General features: G+C 39.1%; 1 protein-coding gene and 1 long non-coding RNA gene across 3 annotated transcripts in view; both read right to left on the reverse strand.

The window, feature by feature from the left end:
* Positions 1-492: 492 nt before the first annotated feature.
* LOC123868163 lies at positions 493-9,600 on the reverse strand. 2 transcript variants are annotated; one of them, XR_006796602.1, is made up of 3 exons: positions 9,590-9,600; positions 8,374-8,387; positions 493-668 (listed from the first exon to the last, which is right to left on the reverse strand). It is a non-coding gene; the product is annotated as an uncharacterized LOC123868163 (long non-coding RNA). The 2 variants fall into 2 exon arrangements; XR_006796601.1 differs by lacking the exons at positions 8,374-8,387; positions 9,590-9,600 and adding exons at positions 5,077-5,079; positions 5,420-5,452.
* Positions 9,601-18,811: 9,211 nt separating this feature from the next.
* The window catches only part of LOC123868159 (mitochondrial cardiolipin hydrolase-like), a 166,227-nt gene continuing 160,472 nt past the window's right edge, over positions 18,812-24,566 (reverse strand). Inside the window, exon 5 of the transcript XR_006796600.1 lies at positions 18,812-18,939. The gene's annotated coding sequence lies outside the window, so the exon portion shown is untranslated. The remainder of the gene's footprint in view (positions 18,940-24,566) is intronic.

The following is a 24,566-nucleotide window of genomic DNA, read 5'->3' on the forward strand; positions in this document are numbered from 1 at the left end:
ATAATTCGTATTCGTTCCATAGCAGCGCTAAATGGGCTACGCCAGAAGACTCTTTGTTATCCCTTCATTCAGCTTCATTCCTCGACTTTCGTTTTCGTGCAAATGGCGGTGACTTCTGGCCACTTTACAAAGTACTCTGGGGTAATGACCAGATTTCATTCTGGTTTACTTTAGCGGTAGCATGTACGTATATTGTGTATGATATGCGTTACGTAAGTTTGTGTGTGTTCGTGTATGAGTTTATTTTTGGAGTTTGCGACGGGTGGCAATGAGTCGCAATGATCCGTGTTTGGACTCATTGATTTGGTCTCAGTGAGTTGGCTCCCAGAATTATTGAATTTGCTTTTCCAGGACAAAAGTAGACCATGTCCGTCCCCAGGATACAAGCTATGTTTGTACCAAATTTCGTTGAAATCGGTTAAGCAGATAGGGCGTGAGAAGCTAGCAGACAGATAGACATACTTTTGCATTTATAATATTAGTATTGATGATTCGCCCGCGTGGATTAGGTTTTTTAAATTCCCGTGGGAACTGGTCAATTTTCCGGGATAAAAAGTAGTATATGTCCTTCCCCGGGATGCAAGCTATCTCTGTACCAAACGTCAAAATTGATTGAACGGTTGAGCCGTAAAACGCTAGCAGACAGACAGACAGACACACTTTCACATCTACATATATTATTAAATAGTATGTTATTATTAAATATTATGGATTATTCTAGCAATAGTAGATGTATACAGAACTTTGGATTCTTAACTCGCGCTTGGCAGTTTTTAATTTTAATATTTCCGGCGAGGAGTCACGCCGCATGGAAAGACGTTTTGCATACCAAATACAAAAGCCATGAGTTCTTATCATCGCCTCGGTAGGAACATGTTCATAAAACTTAATTGGGCATCAGCAGAGATTTAAATATAGAGTAGACCGGATTTTAAGAATAATTTCAAAAATTCAAATTCCGTCCCCAGTTTTTTTCGTCATAACATTATGTGTGTCCTTATCCGAGTGATATTCTTTAAATTGTGAAAACCTGAATAAAACAAACGATCAGGACATCGAATTAGTTCTTCTTCTTCTTCTATATTACAGGCATATCCTCTTTCGCGCAATCCATTCATTTTCCTTTGGTCTTCCTCTCCTCTTATTCCTTCTAGACGAATTACTAAAATACACAGTTTTTACTAGTTGACAGTAGTTAAGTTAGCGAGCAAACGAACAGACGGGTCATTTGATGTTAAGTGATTACCGCCGCCCAAGAACATTTGCAGCACCAGAGGTACCGTCGATGTGTTGCCGGTCTAGTGGGAACACCGCCTTTAAAGGTCATTTTGTCCTATCTGTGCTTAATAGTATGTTTATTATCTATGGGTTTCGTAGAATTAAAAAGGTTAATATCTATTAAAATCTTTTAATACCATAATTAAGACGTTATTTTTAATAAACTACACGATTAAGGGCTACAGTTAATTATTTAAATTGGTGAGAGGTTTCGGTTATGGCTGGTTGCTACCCGTCGGTAATGTCTTATCACTAAGCGATTAAACTTTCTGGTACGATGCCCTGCTAAATTTTTCTGGTAGATAACCTATAACCAATTGGTTTGACCAGTAAATACCGAATAGGCAAACACACTTCACCGAATGTGAGACAAACTCATGTGAATGTCTGTCAGATCGTTGTATGTGACGAATCTCATAACTTGTTCTACACACACTCCACAGTCCACTAGGTGAACAGACAACATTAAACGAGTTGTAGGGAGCCGCTATATTGCGGCGGCGCAAAACCGTGGCGTATAGAAATCCCTAGAAGAGACCTATGCACAGGACGTCTATCAACGACAGTAGGTACTACTCTATTAAAAATGCGAATCTGTTTGTTGGTTTGTTCGTCAATCACGGACCAACGGATCGAAGAGATCTTATCACACTAATATTATAAAGGAGAAAGTTTGTATGTGTGTGTGTGTGTGCGTGTGTGTGTGTATGTTTGTTACTCCTTCACGCAAAAACTACTGGACGGATTGGGCTGTTTAGAACGGAGATAGATTATACCCTGGATTAGCACATATGCTACTTTTTATCCCGGAAAATCAAAGAGTTCCCACGGGAATTTTAAAAACCTACATCCACGCGAAGGAAGTCGCGGGTATCAGCTAGTGCATGAATAAAGTTAAATACCTGGAGAGTGACGTAGGCTACTTTTCATTCCAGAAAATTAGGGTTCCCACAGGGTTTAAAAAACCTAGATCTTAAGTTGCGAACGTCAGCTAGTCAACCTATATAAACCCATTTCTAGTTATGTTAATGTATGTTTCTTGTATAAGTTTACATCAAGACTCGTGTCTAGCGCTGTCCGTCTAGATGTAAGTGTATAGCGATAGATAACAAGCGGCGATGCTGGTGATAGTTGATAGATGTTATCAGAGAAATCTCGCTACATTGTAGCAACCAGGCCGCGCTACACGACACTACATCCGTGATGCCACTTAATTCAATGCAAACTTACCGACTCGTATGTTACCTATAGTCTAGTGGTTAACACGTCGCCCATCGATTTCCTATCCGGAAGGTCGGAGGTTCGATCCCGGGCACGTAACTTTACGGAGTTATGTGCGTTTTACGGAATTAAAATATGATTTGCTTTACCGGTGAAGGAAAACATCGTGAGGAAACCTGCATGGCTGTGGGTTCTCAAAGGTGTGTGAAGTCTATCAATCCGCAGTTGTCCAGCGTGATGGACTATAGCCTAAACCCTCCTTAGTCTGAGAAAGGACCAGTACTCAGTAGTGAGCTAGCAATGGGTTGATCATGATAAATATGATGGGTCATTCCGAAAAAAAAATTTGCAGACTGCAACTAATGATGCATCACGAGTGACAGATAGATAATGGTACTGATTCTGAGCACAACTAAATTTTAGAGTATTCGCATCCTCTTCTTACTTATGTACCTAATATGAATAAGACGGACACAGTTTGACAGTTTTAAGTTATATTTACAGCTGTCAAACCTCGTGACTTTAACTGCCAGTCGCGAGCCTATTGTTACAATTTGTAGCGTGCACTAAAATTTAAAACTGTAATGTAAAATTTATGTTCCATCCTTTTATAGCCATATTAAAAAAAAAAAAAAGATGCACATACTCCAAATTTAGTATAGAATTCGTCGCCATTGATTTCATATTTAAACGATTTTAGTTCAGAACGACCCACCTAGTGCGAAGTACATTGAGATCTTTTCCAAAATGCATTTTTCGAAACCTGTTCCCAAGAATGCAATTTCACCTTTAAGAGTATTCGCAAGAGTTTTTATTACGTCGTTAAACCGCTTTAATTAGCTGAGCGTGAATGGAAATTGCAGACAACGCCCGGGGCTAGCACTAGACGATATCTAGACCGGTAAAGGTGGCCACAATATAAATACACAGTTAGATCACTCCATAGCGTTAACTAATTTAAATAATAATGTGAACCAGCTTTTAGAACCAGCAGAATTACTGAAAATCTTTTCTTAGTGGGAATCTATGTAAAGGTGGGTCCACATTTGCGTATCTGCATGTACTGTGCACGCACGGCGTACATCATGGTTGTACTCACTCCCAAAAGCCCACAAACATGGCCGGCCATGCCGTAACTTGTACAACATCGCAAACCACTCGTGAACGCGCTCAATTCTGTTCTAATGATGCGCATTGTGTGTGTTCGCAAGTGTGGATCAGATTTATAGAGAGAATGTTTATAAAAACAAAATAGTTACCTTAGTCTAAACATACTGTTACTGTACCTGTATACTTACTTATTTTATGTCAGGCTATACGAAAAGACGCGCTTCATTGTCCCTTCATTCAGCTTCATCTACTCGATAGCTTCGCTCGCCACCTTCCGGCTTCACTCCACTCGGCCTCGTGTGCTTTCTTTTTCAGGACCTCTTTCGCAACCTTCGAAAGTGAAGCGAAGATAGACAAGAGATAAGACAGACAAGAATGTGTAGTCTTGGTGATAAGACTTTGTTCTTATATACGTTCAGCTGAATGTAACAAGTGGAGACGGAGTGACTAACTTTGTTGTGAGATCATAGTTTATTATAAAAATCAAAATATTTAGAAACAATGTTTTAATTTAAGTTCAAACACAAATACATAATTCAGAAAAATGCTTATTCGGCTTTAGACTAGTCCAAAGCCGAATTAGAGAAACTTAATTTCGACTAAGAATTTAGACACTCTGTGTGGATATTGGCAATAGATAACTAAGAGCGGTTACACACTCATCCGAGCTGAATCCGTGAATGTAAGGATATAAAAACCGGACCGAATTCGGATATTGCTTACGCTCTGAACCAGAGGTGATACGAAAGCGTTCCTACAAATAACCTACTACGTACACTTCGCTCCGAATTTCTTCCGACTTGGAGACTCGGATGACGGAGTGAAATCAGATGACGAAAGTCGGATATAGTGCGTAAATTGTACAAATAGAACACTACTTCGGAACGTATTTTCACGGATTCGGATCGGATGCAGTGCGTAACCGCCGAAAAACCGAACTAATCAAATTTTCAAAAAATTTGCTCATGAGTCATAACTCATATGGTCAGTGGCATGACTGATTATGTTTAGTCTGTGGCCCAGCGCATGTTGCAGAGAAAGCAGCATTACAATACACGAAGCTGTTGCTAATTGTATCGGTTATTAATCGTACGGAAGAGATGCTCGAGATTGTATGCGGTCATTGTTTTTGTTTTCACTGACAGAGAAGGATGTTGTTTTTTATCTTGAACTAATATTGCTTGAAAAGTGGCGATAGTCTAGTGGTTAAAACTCGGTCTTCTATTCGGAAAGTCGGGTGTTCGATCCCGGGCACGCACCTCTAACTTTTCGGAGTTGCTTTAACGGTGAAAGGAACACATCGTGAGGATATCTACATGCCTAAGTGTTTTTTATGATGTTATCAAAGGTGTGTGAAGTCTGCCGATCCCTATTGGACCTGCGTGGCAGACTATGGAGCCGGATGGACTTTGGAGGCAGACTATGGAAGAGACCCGTGTCCGGCGATGCTTTGATCATGATGAATACTTACTTGAGAAAAATCTTTCCCTGTAGATTGTAGAAGCAACTTGATTTACGCCATTTTAGAGCTAATAGCAGCAGTGAACGTCGCCATCATATTATGAGCGTAGTAAATGTTAGTGATGAGTGAGTGTCAACATGGTGTTGCATCAAGGGTCAAGACCATTACACAAATAGTGTCAATTTTAATTTCCAGGCCGCACGCTCGGCGGGGCGCTTCGAATCGGCACAAAAATCATTGCATTTTGTAAGGCACAACTCTTCCAGCATACTTGTATATGTCCGTTTCAATTATGTCAAAATATTTGCACAAAGTCTAAGTTGCACAACAAAAATTACGACTGGTAACTAATATCAGTAACAATATTATCTAGGTACCTACTTTCTTAACCTTCGCCCGTGGTCTGGTCCCGACTTCACCTTCTAGCTGGTTTGCCTCTCCAAAGACGTAACATGTCGTTAAGCGATTTCGCAATATGAAAGTCGCTCACAAACCTATATACAGGATGTATCATTTATTTGGAATAGTAACAAAATATACAGCTAAGGAGATAAAGCCAACTTAGGGCGTCTGACTACTAAAGCGGAACGAAGAGCGGAGAATGGATTCACGAGACCCAATCACATTAGGTATATCATGACGTTATAAACTTAAAAATATGATTGGTCGACTAAACATCTCCGTTCCGCTTGTTGCCAGGTATCCTAAAAACAATTTTTTAATTATATTGATAAAGATTTTTTGATTAAGCTATCGACTAACTAACAAGGTTGACAAACTTTTTTAAAGAGAGAAAACATCCTAAATCGATTAAATTTTTTGTAAATCGACAGTTGAGTTTATATTGAGATTATTCGAGGCAACAGCCCGATTAAGTAGTAGGAATGAGATTATTCGAGGCAATTACGGCCGATAAGCAGTAGGAATCAATAAAAAACATGTATTTTTTCTTGTCCCCAAATACAGAGTTTCCGTGTTTCTTTTTACACGACTGCCAAAAAAGGAGTGTAATGTTTTCAGAGTTCTTGTACCTTTGTGAGTTTCTTTATTTCACCATAACTTCTAAATGCCTGAACAGATTTCAATGTATGGGGTATTGTTAGAATGCTTACATCTGCATTATCGCAACATTGGCTAGATACGTTTTTTGAAAAAAAAAATGGCGGCTGTATGGCGCCATTGTCAAATGTAGAAATTTTTACTTTTTAGTTGTTTTTCGGCAGGTCAATCGTGTTTTTTAATTTTTTCTATAATTACGGCTTAATGTTTCACTAACGTCTCGAATAGGTAGGTACGTGCTACGTAGAACACCCTGTATTTATTAGTATTAATATATCAGTGCTGAGTGCACTTTCGAAGACCATACATGGAATTAAAGACAAGTAATTTATTGATCAACTATGGTCAAAACGAAATTACCGCTATTTTACTCATTACCTATATGATTATTTTTTATTACTTTTTACGTGTTACTGTCACTACTACTGCTTTTCGATTTTAGTTACTGATTTATATATTTAATTTAATTTAATTTTGAAATTAAGTAGGTAAATTAAAAAAAAAAATAAGCTTACAAAACTTTCACAGTGAACGCCCGTGTCGCAGAAGTTTCACATGTTGTGGTGGCATTACGTTATTTTTTTATTGATTAATTATTATTATTAATTTATATTTAAATAAATAATAATGTATTAAGATTGTACACATCACTTGCTATCGTAGAATGACCCATATAATAAATCTAAACTAATTTTATAAATGCGGAGTGTCTGTCTATCGGTATGTCTATCTGTCATCAACTAATTTTGACGAAATTTGAAACACCTTTCAACATGGACGCGGCCTTACTTTTTTATCTCGGAAAATCCCACAGAATGTTGAAAACCTAAATCCACTCGAAGTATCATCATAGGGTCAGGTCATCAGTTTCCGTTTTTGATGTTGTCGCTCAATTTTATAAATTCCCTTAACATGGAGTCATATTATATTTTAATGAGACCCATTTTTTATATTAACTTTAGCGAACGAGAAAATATGATAATTAAGGCATAGTTACAATCTTTTCAATGAAAATTACTCAAACATAATATTATGATGACGTCAAAGGCGTCAAGATATCTTGTAGGCGAAACAATTTATTCGTAGATCTAATGTTTTTATGCGCCCCTCTTAGTCGAAGAGCCGGGGGATTAAAGTCTTATTGAACATTTGACCAGTACCTATTGCTATAGATCCAAGCGATGACAACTCTGAAATTGTCCAATTTAGTCCGCATTCAAAAATATGTCACCTCCGATTATGATTTTAAGCGTTGTCTTATCACACGACTGCCCAAAAAAAGGACTTCAATATTTTCAGGGTTGAGTGTGTAATATATTATATCCACAGGTTTTTTATTCCATCATAAATTTCTAATTGCCTGAACAGATTAGGACGCATGGGTAGGTATCGTTAGAATCCTTACGTCATTTAGAACAGTTAATTTTTTAATTGGACACTTGTTTGGTCGATTTTTGAGGCGTCATCGGCTACGTCTATGGCAAAAAATAAAAAAAAAGAATATTAGCCATGTTACTCATGACTAACAATCCCATTTCCCCATCTAACTAAGTGTAAAGCTTGTGCTAGTAGTTGGTACGACAATAAGGCAATCGGCGGGGTTTGAACCGCCGACCTTTCGGATTTCAGTCCACTCCTTTAACCGTTGAGCTACTGGAGCCTTTGAAAATTGATCATGTATCTGACGCATAAGACTTTTAATGCCCGGCTCTCGGACCATGTAGAGTGTAGATCCCCAGTGCAAAAAAACGTAACACGCTAAAATTAAAGCAGGTTAACGACCGGCTAGATCGCTCCTGATAAGCCTTCTAGCTTCTATCTATGTGCCGATATCCAACTCCAACTTGCTAGGTAACCTTGGTCTGACATTATTAGTACTGTATTGTCTTAATATCAGTCGTCTAGTCTATATGTTAGTAAAAACTAAAACCCGACTACGATCGTCTTAGTAAACGCTGATTAGTAAAATTGTTTTTCTGTCGCTTGGTACCTATCTTTAACAGGGCTCTCTCCGTCACTCGCTTCATACAATCGTAGTTCCAATTTCATTTGAATATTAAGCAACCAAAGTCCATGAAATTTTGCAGACATATTCTAGAAACTAATATCTGTGTCTGTGGTGTTTTAGATTTTTCTAATATGTAGTTTTAAAATTACAGGGGTTCAAAGATTTGTATATAAATTTTTAAGACCGCGTAACTTTGAAACCGAATATTTTAACAGAAATCTGGAAAACCACAGACATAAATATTAGTTTCTAGAATATGTCTGCAAAATTTCATGGACTTTGGTTGCTTAATATTCAAATGAAATCGGAACTACGTTTGTATGAAGCGAGTGACGGAGAGACTCCTCTTAATCTATACATATAATAAAATTGTAGAAAAGTGGTGTCTGTACAATGGAAATATATAAAAAAAAAGTAGCAGGGGTTGTTATTATATCGATGCCGAACCCGAAATTGTAATTAATTTTTTTTTTGTCTGTTTGTCTGTTTGTCTGTGTGTTTGTGCACGCTAATCTCAGAAACGGCTTATTCGATTTAGATACGGTTTTCACTAATATAATGTAGTAAGCTTCACTTAGGATTTAGTGTTTATTTCATGTCAATCGGTTCATAAATAAAAAAGTTATGTCAATTTAAAGAATCACGGCGCCTCGCGCCTGAGCGTCCGTGGCTATATAAAGCGCGAAAAGTCACTATTCCACGCGAACGAAGTCGCGGGCACAGCTAGTGTTGTAATACATTTATTAACCCCCGACCCAAAAAGAGGGGTGTTATAAGTTTGACATGTATATCTGTGTACTATCTGTGGCATCGTAGCTATTAAACGAATGAACCGATTTTAATTTAAGTATTTCTTTTTGTATGAAAGGTGGCTTGATCGGTAGTGTTCTTAGCTATAATCGAAGAATATCAGTTCAGCCGTTTGAAAGTTATCAGCTCTTTTCTAGTTACTGTAACCTTCACTTAGTCGGGGCTGTATGTCTATAGTGTAACTAACAGACGAGATCGCAGTCAAGATCTATGAAATCGAATAAAAAAACTAAAATAGGATTTCTTCAAAATTTTACTTTTGAAATATGTAGAAGCATAAAATCAACGGCAAGCACGATACGAATAGTGCGTATTAAGACGATTCCATTCACACCTACGCGTACCCTTCGGCAGTTAATAGCTATATACCTACTTAGATAAGTGGCGTAGCAACAGCTAATATACGCAAACTCAGATCAGCTGCGACCTACTAACACGAACCAGTTTTACACCAATCTATAAAAAATACCGGCCAAGTGCGAGTCGGACTCGCACACGAAGGGTCCCGTACATAATACTTTTTAATTTTCACGGTGGTCATTTTGAAATATTTATTTTTTGTTGCTATAGCGGCAATAAAAATACACATTTGGTGAAGATTTCAACATTCTACCTTTTACAGTTCACGAGATATAGCCTACGGATAGACAGACGGACGGACAACAAGGCGATCACAATTCACAGTTAAACGCAAACTCACCACTCGTAAATCAGCTGTGACCTATTAACACGGGCGGCCCAGTTTTACACCAATCTAAATATAAAAAAATATCGGCCAAGTAAGAGCCGTAGTTTCATAACTAATTACGCACTGTGGAGTTTTTTTTTTTAAATGGCGTTAAAGGCATTAAGTACATTATAAGTATAAACAAACAGATACTCAAAAATAGTTTAAACTTATATTGGCATATAATATTGCCAATGTAAAATATTTTTTGCAAAAATTGGAAAAATTCTCGTTACTGTTAAATGTCAATATTGAGTTGAGTAGCTGATGCCCACGACTTCGTCGGCGTCGATTTAGAATTTCAAAACTCACTGACAAACAGATGGACGGAAAGACGCGCGGACAGCAGAGGCTTAGCAACAGGGTCCCGTACGGAATCCTAAAAAGATGTAAGTAGATTTGTTTGTACTAATAAGAAGCTATTTAAGCGTGTTATTTCATTGAGCCTTTTATTACGGAACTCTAAAACAACTCTGAAAGAATTATGAGTGTATACTTAAGGACGTATTTGCACACTTGTATAGATTTTCGGTACGCTTTGTGGCTAAAATATACTAAGTAAATTGGAACTACAGATTGCTAAAAATAGATTGGTCCTTTATCTCCAGAGATCGAGTAATTTTTTGATAAAATCATTAATTTTGATACTATAAGAACGATTTTCCTTCACCTCTTCCACGCAGAATTAACGATTTAGGGTCAAGTTTAGGTACATTTTTCTCAGTTTACGTACGGATTTTATTCTTCTAATAAATATTTTCCGTTAGCACATAATGTGCACCTCAAAAAATAGGATTATTATATTAATAATAGTATAAAAATAAATAAAAACATCGTGTATAAATTTTTCACGTATTTTGCTTCAACCGCAAACCTTAATACAGTGCACTAAGGGTTATTTTGATATTGGGCAGGCAATGGTATGATTTCAAAATTATATCAGTCAGCGGCCAGCCGCCTTCGTGGGTGGTCTCTGCGTCGGTTGCTATAATTTTTTGATGTGGAAAAGATCGCTGTACGAACACAAAATAGTTCGACAAAACCCTAACTGATATTTATAGGTACTTATTCCGTGATTGTGCTGATATTTTGGCAAGGTAAGATAATAATGATAATATTATGTACCTATTATCACATTTTATCGTTAGCTGGATTTTTTTCTTGAGCATGATAGTGATCTGATAGTGAACTTCGAAGGCTGCGACAGGAACTTGAAGACTAGAAGAACTAGATGTGTCCAGTTTGGGCTCGTTTTCTTAGTCATGATGAGATCTTACCTCCGGATTTGTGGAGTGACCTGATGGTATACCTCGGAAGTCACTATTGGAACTCGGAGACGAATAGAGCTAGGTGTTTCGAGTTTGGGCTCATTTTCTTAGTAATGATGAGATCTTACCTCCGGATTTGTGGAGTGACCTGATGGTATACCTCGGAAGTCACTATTGGAACTCGGAGACGAATAGAGCTAGGTGTTTCGAGTTTGGGCTCATTTTCTTAGTCATGATGAGATCTTACCTCCGGATTTGTGGAGTGACCTGATGGTATACCTCGGAAGTCACTATTGGAACTCGGAGACGAATAGAGCTAGGTGTTTCGAGTTTGGGCTCATTTTCTTAGTCATGATGAGATCTTACCTCCGGATTTGTGGAGTGACCTGATGGTATACCTCGGAAGTCACTATTGGAACTCGGAGACGAATAGAGCTAGGTGTTTCGAGTTTGGGCTCATTTTCTTAGTCATGATGAGATCTTACCTCCGGATTTGTGGAGTGACCTGATGGTATACCTCGGAAGTCACTATTGGAACTCGGAGACGAATAGAGCTAGGTGTTTCGAGTTTGGGCTCATTTTCTTAGACATGATGAGATCTTACCTCCGGATTTGTGGAGTGACCTGATGGTATACCTCGGAAGTCACTATTGGAACTCGGAGACGAATAGAGCTAGGTGTTTCGAGTTTGGGCTCATTTTCTTAGTCATGATGAGATCTTACCTCCGGATTTGTGGAGTGACCTGATGGTATACCTCGGAAGTCACTATTGGAACTCGGAGACGAATAGAGCTAGGTGTTTCGAGTTTGGGCTCATTTTCTTAGTCATGATGAGATCTTACCTCCGGATTTGTGGAGTGACCTGATGGTATACCTCGGAAGTCACTATTGGAACTCGGAGACGAATAGAGCTAGGTGTTTCGAGTTTGGGCTCATTTTCTTAGTAATGATGAGATCTTACCTCCGGATTTGTGGAGTGACCTGATGGTATACCTCGGAAGTCACTATTGGAACTCGGAGACGAATAGAGCTAGGTGTTTCGAGTTTGGGCTCATTTTCTTAGTAATGATGAGATCTTACCTCCGGATTTGTGGAGTGACCTGATGGTATACCTCGGAAGTCACTATTGGAACTCGGAGACGAATAGAGCTAGGTGTTTCGAGTTGGGGCTCATTTTCTTAGTCATGATGAGATCTTACCTCCGGATTTGTGGAGTGACCTGATGGTATACCTCGGAAGTCACTATTGGAACTCGGAGACGAATAGAGCTAGGTGTTTCGAGTTTGGGCTCATTTTCTTAGTAATGATGAGATCTTACCTCCGGATTTGTGGAGTGACCTGATGGTATACCTCGGAAGTCACTATTGGAACTCGGAGACGAATAGAGCTAGGTGTTTCGAGTTTGGGCTCATTTTCTTAGTCATGATGAGATCTTACCTCCGGATTTGTGGAGTGACCTGATGGTATACCTCGGAAGTCACTATTGGAACTCGGAGACGAATAGAGCTAGGTGTTTCGAGTTTGGGCTCATTTTCTTAGTCATGATGAGATCTTACCTCCGGATTTGTGGAGTGACCTGATGGTATACCTCGGAAGTCACTATTGGAACTCGGAGACGAATAGAGCTAGGTGTTTCGAGTTTGGGCTCATTTTCTTAGTAATGATGAGATCTTACCTCCGGATTTGTGGAGTGACCTGATGGTATACCTCGGAAGTCACTATTGGAACTCGGAGACGAATAGAGCTAGGTGTTTCGAGTTTGGGCTCATTTTCTTAGTAATGATGAGATCTTACCTCCGGATTTGTGGAGTGACCTGATGGTATACCTCGGAAGTCACTATTGGAACTCGGAGACGAATAGAGCTAGGTGTTTCGAGTTGGGGCTCATTTTCTTAGTCATGATGAGATCTTACCTCCGGATTTGTGGAGTGACCTGATGGTATACCTCGGAAGTCACTATTGGAACTCGGAGACGAATAGAGCTAGGTGTTTCGAGTTTGGGCTCATTTTCTTAGTAATGATGAGATCTTACCTCCGGATTTGTGGAGTGACCTGATGGTATACCTCGGAAGTCACTATTGGAACTCGGAGACGAATAGAGCTAGGTGTTTCGAGTTTGGGCTCATTTTCTTAGTCATGATGAGATCTTACCTCCGGATTTGTGGAGTGACCTGATGGTATACCTCGGAAGTCACTATTGGAACTCGGAGACGAATAGAGCTAGGTGTTTCGAGTTTGGGCTCATTTTCTTAGTCATGATAAGATCTTACCTCCGGATTTGTGGAGTGACCTGATGGTATACCTCGGAAGTCACTATTGGAACTCGGAGACGAATAGAGCTAGCTGTTTCAAGTTCGGGCTCATTTTGTTAGTCATGATGAGATATTACCTCCGGATTTGTGGAGTGACCTGATGGTACACCTCGGAAGTCACTATTGGAACTCGGAGACGAATAGAGCTAGGTGTTTCGAGTTTGGGCTCATTTTCTTAGTCATGATGAGATCTTACCTCCGGATTTGTGGAGTGACCTGATGGTATACCTCGGAAGTCACTATTGGAACTCGGAGACGAATAGAGCTAGGTGTTTCGAGTTTGGGCTCATTTTCTTAGTCATGATAAGATCTTACCTCCGGATTTGTGGAGTGACCTGATGGTATACCTCGGAAGTCACTATTGGAACTCGGAGACCAATAGAGCTAGCTGTTTCGAGTTCGGGCTCATTTTGTTAGTCATGATGAGATATTACCTCCGGATTTGTAGAGTGACCTGATGGTACACCTCGGAAGTCACTATTGGAACTCGGAGACGAATAGAGCTAGGTGTTTCGAGTTTGGGCTCATTTTCTTAGTCATGATAAGATCTTACCTCCGGATTTGTGGAGTGACCTGATGGTATACCTCGGAAGTCACTATTGGAACTCGGAGACGAATAGAGCTAGCTGTTTCAAGTTCGGGCTCATTTTGTTAGTCATGATGAGATATTACCTCCGGATTTGTGGAGTGACCTGATGGTATACCTTGGAAGTCACTATTGGAACTCGGAGACGAATAGAGCTAGGTGTTTCGAGTTTGGGCTCATTTTCTTAGTCATGATGAGATCTTACCTCCGGATTTGTGGAGTGACCTGATGGTATACCTCGGAAGTCACTATTGGAACTCGGAGACGAATAGAGCTAGGTGTTTCGAGTTTGGGCTCATTTTCTTAGTCATGATGAGATCTTACCTCCGGATTTGTGGAGTGACCTGATGGTATACCTCGGAAGTCACTATTGGAACTCGGAGACGAATAGAGCTAGGTGTTTCGAGTTTGGGCTCATTTTCTTAGTCATGATGAGATCTTACCTCCGGATTTGTGGAGTGACCTGATGGTATACCTCGGAAGTCACTATTGGAACTTACAAAACGAGCTCAAACTCATAACATCTAACTCTACTCGACTCGAAAGTCCAATAGTGGCTTTTGAAGTATACCTTCAGAGCACTCCAACAAGTTTCAAGGTGTAATCTCGTCATAACTAACAAAACGAGCCCAAACTCGAAACACCTAGCTCTATTCGTCTCCGAGTTCCAATAGTGACTTCCAAGGTATACCATCAGGTCACTCCACAAATCCGGAGGTAAGATCTCATCATGACTAAGAAAATCAGCTCAAACTCGAAAAACCTAGCTCTATTCGTCTCCGAGTTCCAATAGTGGCTTCCGAGGTATACCATCAGGTCACTCCACAAATCCGGAGGTAAGATCTCATCATGACTAAGAAAATGAGCCCAAACTCGAAACACCTAGCTCTATTCGTCTCCGAGTTCCAATAGTGACTTCCGAGGTATACCATCAGGTCACTCCACAAATCCGGAGGTAAGATCTCATCATGACTAAGAAAATGAGCCCAAACTCGAAACACCTAGCTCTATTCGTCTCCGAGTTCTAATAGTGACTTCCGATGATATCATCAGGTCACTCCACAAATCTGGAGGTAAGATCTCATCATGACTAAGAAAATGAGTCCAAACTCGAAACACCTAGCTCTATTCGTCTTCGAGTTCCAATAGTGACTTCCAAAGTATACCATCAGGTCACTCCACAAATCCGGAGGTAAGATCTCATCATGACTAAGAAAATGAGCCCAAACTCGAAACACCTAGCTCTATTCGTCTCCGAGTTCCAATAGTGACTTCCGAGGTATACCATCAGGTCACTTCACAAATCCGGAGGTAACATCTCATCATGACTAAGAAAATGAGCCCAAACTCGAAACACCTAGCTCTATTCGTCTCCGAGTTCCAATAGTGACTTCCGAGGTATACCATCAGGTCACTCCACAAATCCGGAGGTAAGATCTCATCATGACTAAGAAAATGAGCCCAAACTCGAAACACCTAGCTCTATTCGTCTCCGAGTTCCAATAGTGACTTCCGAGGTGTACCATCAGGTCACTCCACAAATCCGGAGGTAATATCTCATCATGACTAACAAAATGAGCCCGAACTCGAAACAGCTAGCTCTATTCGTCTCCGAGTTCCAATAGTGACTTCCGAGGTATACCATCAGGTCACTCCACAAATCCGGAGGTAAGATCTCATCATGACTAAGAAAATGAGCCCAAACTCGAAACACCTAGCTCTATTCGTCTCCGAGTTCCAATAGTGACTTCCGAGGTATACCATCAGGTCACTCCACAAATCCGGAGGTAAGATCTCATCATGACTAAGAAAATGAGCCCAAACTCGAAACACCTAGCTCTATTCGTCTCCGAGTTCCAATAGTGACTTCCAAGGTATACCATCAGGTCACTCCACAAATCCGGAGGTAAGATCTCATCATTACTAAGAAAATGAGCCCAAACTCGAAACACCTAGCTCTATTCGTCTCCGAGTTCCAATAGTGACTTCCGAGGTGTACCATCAGGTCACTCAACAAATCCGGAGGTAATATCTCATCATGACTAACAAAATGAGCCCGAACTCGAAACAGCTAGCTCTATTCGTCTCCGAGTTCCAATAGTGACTTCCGAGGTATACCATCAGGTCACTCCACAAATCCGGAGGTAAGATCTTATCATGACTAAGAAAATGAGCCCAAACTCGAAACACCTAGCTCTATTCGTCTCCGAGTTACAATAGTGACTTCCGAGGTATACCATCAGGTCACTCCACAAATCCGGAGGTAAGATCTCATCATGACTAAGAAAATGAGCCCAAACTCGAAACACCTAGCTCTATTCGTCTCCGAGTTCCAATAGTGACTTCCGAGGTATACCATCAGGTCACTCCACAAATCCGGAGGTAAGATCTCATCATTACTAAGAAAATGAGCCCAAACTCGAAACACCTAGCTCTATTCGTCTCCGAGTTCCAATAGTGACTTCCGAGGTGTACCATCAGGTCACTCCACAAATCCGGAGGTAAGATCTCATCATGACTAAGAAAATGAGCCCCAACTCGAAACACCTAGCTCTATTCGTCTCCGAGTTCCAATAGTGACTTCCGAGGTGTACCATCAGGTCACTCCACAAATCCGGAGGTAAGATCTCATCATGACTAAGAAAATGAGCCCCAACTCGAAACACCTAGCTCTATTCGTCTCCGAGTTCCAATAGTGACTTCCGAGGTATACCATCAGGTCACTCCACAAATCCGGAGGTAAGATCTCATCATTACTAAGAAAATGAGCCCAAACTCGAAACACCTAGCTCTATTCGTCTCCGAGTTCCAATAGTGACTTCCGAGGTATACCATCAGGTCACTCCACAAATCCGGAGGTAAGATCTCATCATGACTAAGAAAATGAGCCCAAACTCGAAACACCTAGCTCTATTCGTCTCCGAGTTCCAATAGTGACTTCCGAGGTATACCATCAGGTCACTCCACAAATCCGGAGGTAAGATCTCATCATGACTAAGAAAATGAGCCCAAACTCGAAACACCTAGCTCTATTCGTCTCTGAGTTCCAGTAGTAGGTTCCAAAGTATGCAATTTCATCAAGTCGGGAGGTAATGTAATGCTATCCTTCTCAGATTATTTTAGTCATAGTAGGAGCTCATAATTTCATAAGCATGGAAATGTTGTTCATTGCCAAGAAGTCATGGTGAAATATTTCATCATCAGACCCTTAGTCTGTAGGCACTGTTCTACTTACTGTATTATTGTCAAGATACATATTAAAAAAAAACTGTTAAAAAAAAATAGATGACCAAATATAAAATAAAATAAAAATATCAAAGTATCAAAATCAAGTCGATTCACTCATTTTGACGCAGCTGTGTGCGTGTGGGCAGTGTACTTATGTAGTAGAGCAATTTTGATACCTATTCATTTTGCAAAGACGTCCTTAAACAAACTGCGTATTTCAATTGCGATTTAGTTTTCCTTCGCCAAAACTGAACAAGCTGTTCAAAGTCCAAAGTCTATTATTTTAGGAACAATATTAAGAAACAGAACTTTACTCAAAGCTAATAGGGTTCATAATTGCATACAGTAGCAAACAGGTCAGAGAGGCATAAAAGCACTGCTTACCCTAATTGATATGCTCAGTGCTCATATTTCATTATAATCTGCCAGTCATACGTAAAATAAATGCTAATCAATTTCTTTAACGTGAAGGAGAACATCGTGAGGAAACCTAACTGCTTGAGAATTCTCTATAATTTCCGCAAAGGTGTTGATGTCTGCCAAGCCACAATTGGCCAGCGTGGTAGGCTAGGGCCCAACTTTTCTCATTCTGAGAGGAGACAAGTACTCAGTAGCTATTTGAAGGTTGGGCATTGCCCCACAATGCCACCCCCTAGCTACGGACGCGTAGCCGGTTTAAAGCGGAGGTCGCCTTGTCCTGATGACATTGTATAATTGGAAAATGACTTTATGACCGACCTCCAAGCGATCTATTCAATAGTTATGAGACATGCGAATCTGCTGTGGGAACATTTCGTGAGAGCTTAATGATAATGAAACCAACTTGTTACATCGCGAGAACATTTATTGAATAAATAGTAATAAATCACATTATATAAAACAATTTCGATACAAAATAAGATTAAATTAAAAATAATTTTATATTGAGAAATCGATATTAACAGATTGCATAATCAAAATTTTTCATTTAAAAAAAACTAGAAAGCAATCCCGGGTATTGCCATGCAAGAACTAAAACTGGAATTTTAAGCAATTGGATTGAACTTAAAATCAAGTTTTATGACGCAAGGCGTACGACAATCTACAATTTATTGATCTCTAGGTTGGACATTATTGTTGAAGTAAACGTTTCATAAAAGTAATCATTAAGTTTACAACGATTGAATAACATTATTTATAATACAAAATTAACAAATAAGCATGTCAGTCTAGCATATCGTCTAAATATTTGACTTAAAATTAAAATCAAAAAATACTACAAATAATAAAAGCCAAAAATTTTACCGTCATGCACACTCGCGAGTTCAATCGTAAAAAAATAAGTCATGCGTTAGAATGTTTAGTGTTTGTTAGTCAATATTCAAAACAAAATAAATACCTACTTCTACTTAGAATATAAAAACTAACGCGTGAGTCTCGGGACCCGATGGAAAAAGGAAAAACGTTGTGAAGATCAAATAATAAGTCAACGAACTTACAAAATAAAGAAGCATTCTTTCTTTTTCCTCTGGGGCCTTATCATGATCTAAGATAATGCTGACAAAAGATAATAGAGTCGATTACTCCATGTTACAAATCGATTCTCCTAAGAATGCACGAAATTGCAGTAAAAGACTATCACGTAGTTTAATAAAGTTCAAATTAAAAATACTTAAATCATAAAAAGATTCTAGTGATGAGGTTTTATTGCAATTTTCGTAGAATTCGTCGCGTGGTAGGATGACAATAATAAACTACAGTAAAATAAATTTCGTTGTAACATAAAGAACAAAGAAATAACATGGTGGACATGAAGCTTATGGAATACAGGTAAAGTCCGCGATATAAAGCTTATGGAATACAGGTGAAGTCTGCAGCAGCAGCGTGTTATCTGAAACAAACAAAAAAGCAAAATCAAAATAAAATAAGTAAGGCACAAGAATAGGAACTCAGGTGGAACTCATAAAGCATAAAAAGTTATCTAGCCAATGCCCGGCATGCATTGAGCGCCAATTTATTTATTATTGCACGTTGATGAAACTATGTCTGAAAAAACAAGTGTACAAAGTTTCATTACATACGGATGAACGATGTGCAAACGCTATCTATACGAACAGATAGAAAAAAATTGGTGTACATGAAAATTTATATTTAATTCGGAAAAAAGATCATAGAAAAGGAACGTTATAAGAAAAGAGGGAGTAAATAAATAGATGAACAATTTATAATAATCCAATATCATCTGCTACACCAAGTTAAAGGAGATTTAATGCACGGTATTCGGCTTGGCGTCGCAAAATTTCAAAGGAATTTGGCGATTGAAAAGTTGCGATTGCGAACGATGACGTTGCAGTTACAATCAATTGTCCCAGAGACATTGTAAACTCTAAAGATCAGCGCTGACTGAACGCCGAGCCGAGTGATGGCGAATAGAGTGGTGGTGAGTAAAAGCTCGGGTGCGAATAGAGTGGTGGTGAATAAAAGCAATTATTATGAGCGTAATAAGAGCCTTGATAGCCTAGTGATCAAGACATCCGCCTCTTATTCAGGAGGGATAATGTTCACAAAGGTGTGTGAAGTCTGCCAATTCGAACTTGGCCAGCGTGGCTGACTGTGGCCTAGACCGTTCACATTCTGTGGGGAGACCAATGCTCGGGCCGGTCATGAGGTGACTATGACTTACGGCAGAGAATCAGCTGGCGCTTGCATCGTAGCGCCGCCGCGTAAGGTGGCTTACGTGCGTAGTTACGGTGAAATTAAGTTGATAAGAAAAGAAGCCTTGGCGCCCGCGCCACTCCGCTCCACTCGTGAGCGTTGCGTTGCGCTTAACGATTAATGGTTGACTCTCCAAAATGGAAAACCGAGAACACCCTTAAAATATTCCGATGTCATTATACCATATCAAATTTAACAACAAAGTCGAGGAAAGGGGAGGAAATAGAAATTAATACCCCAGCGATGACACCGCAAGTTTCTGATGCCCACAGTTCGATGCGTGAATACCAAAGATGGTTTATTAATGAACATATTATATTGCGTTACAAAAGATTATTTTATTTGCAGTACCATTGAGTGTTTCGACGATTAAGTATACTTGAAAATCCCCATCAATCCAAATAAAAAGTTTTACAAAAGGCATTAGAGATATCAGATTGAATGGCATGTGTGGTAATGAAATGCGGGTTTACGTTGTTCCAACAGTATCGCAGTCCAATTCAGCGCTGGATTGCTGCTGGAATACTATGAAACAGCGGCGTTTCAAATTCCGTAGGTGCAATCTACTGAATCAAGTGAAAACCAGTTCAATAACACAATGGCTCAACGATTAGGGTACGGATGAAACCTTAGAGGATGATACTTGATAGTGCTATGCTTGGAGTTTCTCTACGTGTTCAAATCAGAAATGAAGAGATCCGTAGGAGAGCCAGAGTAACCGACGTAGCTAAACGGGTTGCGAAGCTGTAGTGGGAATGGGTAGGGCACATAATATTAAGTAGTTCGAAAAATAAGGGGTAACTTGTATCTGAATAAAAAAGTACGTCTGTCAATTCATTCACTTAGATGCACGATCCAGACCAGTATTGAGGCAGCATTTTTACTCTAGATGTGGCTCTCTCATCTGCATACTAAGCTTTAGAATAATGCAAACTGGTCATATTAAAACAAAGACACTGATAATAATTAAATATTTTATTTTCATCAAGACAAAGGAGTTATATTAACTCGAAATCAAACAAAGACGTATTCAGTAGAGTTGGCGTAGCAACAGCGATAGACCAGTTATTATCAAAAAACAGCAGACGTTATCAATCAGTTTCGTCATGGCCTCGATTTGGCCCGCGCCTCAAGATATCGCCGCGATTTACCCCGTTTCCCTAGTCCGCCGGTATTATGACCTACCGTGTTAATGCTGATCGCCTATTACTAAGAACGCAAATTAGTTATTTTCCAGTATAGTCGACGCTATTACATTGACTGCTATAGTTGTTTTTTCCTTAGTTTGGTTAAAAGATAACAAATCGCAGAAATCTTCTCGGAGGAACGCGTAAGCGACGCGATTTGCGTGGCCTTTTAATTTAAATCTTCTGAAGTTAGGTATTATACTCGTGCCATGATTTTCGTAAAGGCGCGGCGACGACAGCATAGTGCCACTTTCGCCAATACATTTGACAACTGTGAAACTGTGCTGTCGTTCCTCCCCAGATTCTGATGTACCATTGTTCTGCCGGTGAGGTGCAGTTTCCAGTTGATGTTTTAATGGGAAAACGCATAATGTTTTTAAGTTAGAAAGTTAAACTCATTCGTGTTCGTCTGACGAAGGGAGCTCGTGGAATATTAAAAATTAATAACATTAAACCCTCCATACTAAGTATTGCACAAGTCAATTAGTTTACTTGAAATTCTGACTTCTGCTGCCCTAGCATTTTGACCCGCAATAGATTCATTTATATTTTACCATTTTATTACTTGCTAAAAAAGTTTCTACTTCAGTATTTGCAAGTAGGTAGGAGTTGCATGGCCCGCAAACAGCAAATTTCATTTACTTTTGCGATGCGGTTCGCTGGTAATGTGCGATCACTACTATAATAATTTTGCTATAATAAAATTAGTCTCAAGGTTGTGGTAGTAAAGATTATAATGCTGCGACGTTGGTTCTTTTGATTTTGTGGTCAAATCCAATTAGCTTAAGTGCCGAACTTCAACAGTCTATCACGGATAATGGCTATATCATTGAGTTTTTTGATATTATTTAGGGAAAGGAGGTTTATGTGATTTTGATTTTAAGGGAACCACTGCCAAGTATGCCCCTTCTTCAGAGGTCATTTTATAGACGTTTGTCCTTAATAACCCATAGTTGTACCCGTAGTAACCCATGTTGTCTACAATTTTTTTTTTAGACTATTATCAAAAAACAAAAGCTTGGACCTCTGTACGGTTTATCTTAAACTGCACGATTGCTGTCAAAATAAGTAGATAAAATTAAATACTGCAAAAATTATTCTATAACCTATTCTATACCTATACCTAATTTACTGAGTCGAGCTAGACTCTCTCTTGCACAATTGTATATAACTGAAAAGGACGCACTATGATTGTGATTGGTCAGTGTGTGTGACCATTACCTAAAAACGTATGGGTACATTTATATAGCTCACTAAAAAAACCTTACACTAATGACATTATGGTGTCAAGAAAGTTGTCGACTTGACATTGATATGACAGAAAATAGCCAATTAATTTAATAAAACTATATCAGAGTTATGTACTACGTTCGCGAGACATGTTGTCAATTTCCGAGACAAAATTAGTCACGCAATATTGTGCCCATAGTCTGATTTTTAATTCTGTTTAATTCTGACGTTTCTTAATGTTACCAGAGATAAAACAGTTCCCACAAAAAAAAAAATGAAATAGACTATGGATTCTAAGGATTGAATTTAGAAACAGGCGTAAGTTTACATTGAATTGTTAGTTAATAGATTATAGAGCACTATTTTAATTTCAGGACACACTATTAAAATATATCAAAGTTGAAACTGCTCGAATGTGCTCGTATTATTTTCTATGGCTGCCAGCCACTTTTAGAATAGAAAATAGAATAGATTTTTATTCAAATAGACTTTTACAAGTGCTTTTGAATCGTCAAATTATTTACGGATTTTACGGATTGTCACTTCTGAAATCCCTAATATTATGTACGGCATACGGCTTTTTTATGTTGACAAAGATTTAGGGTAATTTAAGGTAAAGTGAAACTTCAGATGAAAACCCTGTTTAAAATGACAAATGTCAGAATTTCACTGAATTAAAAATCCGAGTATAGATTTGTTGGTCCAGTCTACAGTGTGAGTGCAATGCATCAACGCTGGGCATGCGTGCATCCGGACTGTTGCGTGACATATCAATTACATGCACATTTACATAACTACCACACGCATACTCACATACTGGTATGACATATCGCCATCTAGAGAAACCTTAATTATTTTGATAGTTTAGCTGGCAGGTTTATGCCTTGGTAACACCGACCTAGCTAAATATACCTACCTATACGCTGGACTTTCGATTGCAACCTGTTTTAGAAGCAACTTGATTTTCGCCATTTTGACGCATTCGGATCAAAATGGGGGAAAATGTAAATGTACATTCAAAAATGCTGATATTTCTAAGTTGCAGCAAAGAAACTCGATTGCAACCTAGAAAACTTTAAGTAATAGATTGGTATTGTACCTACTCTTGTGTAACAAGAAATACAATTTAAAAAAATGTGTTAATTAAAATCGGCTTTCAGACAATCCAATCAAAATACCAAGCGAATAGAGTCATAGCTAATAAAACTTTCAGAATGATCAAAACGAAAGTTACATCGATTTCAAAATCGAATCAAATCGATTACTATCCGTCACGATAAAAGAGACTTCTTTGTCTAAAGCTTGAAACACACAAAATGCGCGACAGATATGAATACAAATATCTACTTCAACTTATGAAGCACGTCAAATAATAAGCGCACAAGGCGAACCCCGAAGGACAGCATGGCTTTACAATTATTAAAGTAGTTAGTACAAGATTTTATACTGCATTATTAACGTTGATAGATTTTTTTTTTCAGATACAAGTTAGCCCTTGTCTGCAATCTCACCTGGTGGTAAGTGATGATGCAGTCTACGATTGAAGCGGGCTAACCTGGAAGGGGTATGGCAGTTTTCGTTACACCCATACACCTTTAGTTTCTACACGACATCGTACCTGAACGCTAACTTGCTTGGTAGGGTGGTAACTACTAACTAGCCACGGCCGAAGCCTCGCACCAAGCCCAATATCGTCAGACTAAAGCACTAGATGTAAAAAATCGGTCAAGTGCGAGTCGAACTCGCACATGGAGTTATCCCGCTAATGTCATAGACGACGACGAACGAGACAGCGTTATATAGCTGCCATAAATCTATCTCGTTTTAACAGAGTCTTAAGTCTGAGCAAAGTCAAAGTACGCTATATAGATTTCAGCCTTTTTAGACCTGGCATGGCAACACATCATGTGTTGCCATGCCAGGTCTAAAAGGCTCAGGCTACCCTCGTTGGACAAATTTCAGTCGCACTATCTTTGTTTCAGGCTCAAAACTAAGACAATCATTCTTAATCGAATTTACGTCATTGCGCAATAGCCTTTTAATTGATCTATAGAAATTCGGCCTGGTGACACAGTGCGCCACAAAGCCTGCAGCTGAGCAAATGTTTACAGTTTACAGCGAGACCTCAGACGCTGACGCAATCGACAACAATTGTATAACATCTAGACTGAATACATTATTATGAGAAGAAACATATACCTATTATAACACACACGCATGTTAACAAAGGTATTTATCAATTGTCTAAATATATAAAAGGAAAAGCTGACTGACTGACTGACTGATCTATCAACGCAAACTTATAACAGCTCAAACTACTGGATGGATCGGGCTGTTTGGTACGCAGATAGCTATTATGACGTGGACAACCGTTAAGCAAGGATTT

Source organism: Maniola jurtina, chromosome 9 (assembly GCF_905333055.1).
Source record: "Maniola jurtina chromosome 9, ilManJurt1.1, whole genome shotgun sequence".
NCBI classification, from domain to species: Eukaryota; Metazoa; Arthropoda; class Insecta; order Lepidoptera; family Nymphalidae; genus Maniola; species Maniola jurtina.